Source organism: Chrysochloris asiatica, unplaced genomic scaffold, assembly GCF_000296735.1.
Source record: "Chrysochloris asiatica unplaced genomic scaffold, ChrAsi1.0 scaffold00063, whole genome shotgun sequence".
NCBI lineage: Eukaryota > Metazoa > Chordata > Mammalia > Afrosoricida > Chrysochloridae > Chrysochloris > Chrysochloris asiatica.
The window spans coordinates 9,998,601-10,000,291 of record NW_006408581.1 but is presented as its reverse complement, the minus strand read 5'-3'; positions in this window follow the sequence as shown (position 1 = coordinate 10,000,291).

Sequence of the window (1,691 nt, the reverse complement as noted above, 5' to 3'; positions counted from 1 at the left end):
TCTTCTTACTTGATGGTCTCAGGGACCTCTGCTTCTGGGCTGCAAAATCAATCACTCCCCTCCTTTTGTTACAAAACATCTACCTTTACATTTCAGACCGTCACAGTCAGTCCTGGTAGCAATTATTCACTATTATACCCCAAGAGTCTGATCTCCATCTCCTTTCATTAGCCCTGTCCCAACAGATTGGAAACCATTAAGTGGAGATTCTACCTTCCCCCGCCCCGTCTGGAACTAAGCTCCCTCTTGAAAGCTTGTAAGCCAGTCACTTCTTGCCTATGTACCTCCCCGCCCCCCCTTTGGGGCAGCCAGTTTCCAAGTTGCCCATCCCTGTCAAACCTGTATACTGAGGGGGAGGGAGTGATGCTCACTGTAAAAAAATTTTCCCTTTTTTGAGATACTACATCTATAATTATAGGTAAAGCTCATCAAATTGTAGTAGGTGACTCTTAATTTTTTTTTTTCTTCCCTCTTCTTTCTTCTTCTAGTCGAGTGCTGACCATCCAGCCATAGTATCCAGTGGGTACTATCTGCAAGTATGGGTGTTCTTGTGCATCTCCCCTCACTTCACATCAACTAGATGCTTCACTCTCTGCTCTAGTCCTCTGTGTCCATGTCACTGCCTCAGGGCTCAGGAGTCCTGGGGTCTTGCCATACTGCTGGCCAACCAGGTCTCCACCCGGTCTCACAGGAGTCTATTGAATGTGGTTGGACACAGCTCCCAACTTCATTGCTGTTTTTCCCACTCTTCCCCTTATTGGTAACCAATGTGGTCACCAGCCAGACCACATGCCTGCTTGTGTATTCCCCTGAATCTCAGTCTTGGAAGGGGGTTTGCTCTGAGGGAAACCGACCACTTGACTTGATGGCTTCTGGGTGAACAGCTTGCTTGTTCTTGTACTAGTCAATCAGACTGCTGTTACTGTTTTTGATTTTTCCTGCTGGTCTTTCTTTCACAAAGTATCTTCTGTTCTTCTAGCTGCTCCAGGCTTGTCTACTAGTCCATTCAAGTGGAAATTTGCCACCTCAGATGATTCTGGATGGGGTTCAGGATTCCATTTATGGTCTTATGCAATGCAAAGGTTCAGCAGGAAGCCCCTTTCACCGGGCAACTTCTAGCCTCCTTTAAGGTATTCCAATCAGTTATAGGCTGAAGACTGATTTACAAGCTTTCTATTGTGATGTTTCTGGTTATTCCTTTCTCTCCCCTTCAAGTCTCTGTTTTACAATGGAAATCAAGATTCAAAAGACAACCAAGCATATTAACATTATTTCCCTCTTTTACCCATTCAAACTATGCCTCAATCCCTGTATCCTGGGGCCCTGTTGGTCCAAGTTTGTGCATTCATCGTCATTTCCCTCTGTGTCAATTAGCCCATGCAAACCTTCCTAACTGTTCTCCATCGGCCTTGTTCTTCCATTCCCCTCCCCCTTCTTGTGTATTGCCCCCCAGTTCCCCCGCCAGCACCAGAATTATCCTGTATCTATTTCCTACCCTGTGTTCTATCTTTCCCTCCCTCCTTCACCTCACCTCATCCCATACATTCCAAGGATTAGCAACTATATATATAATTTTTTTAAACCCTTTTAGGGTGGGTTCTTTTTCTTAATCTTTACAATAATGGTCCTATGCAGTATTTTTCCTTTTTTGACTGACTAATTTTACTCAACATAATGTCCTCAAGGTTCAT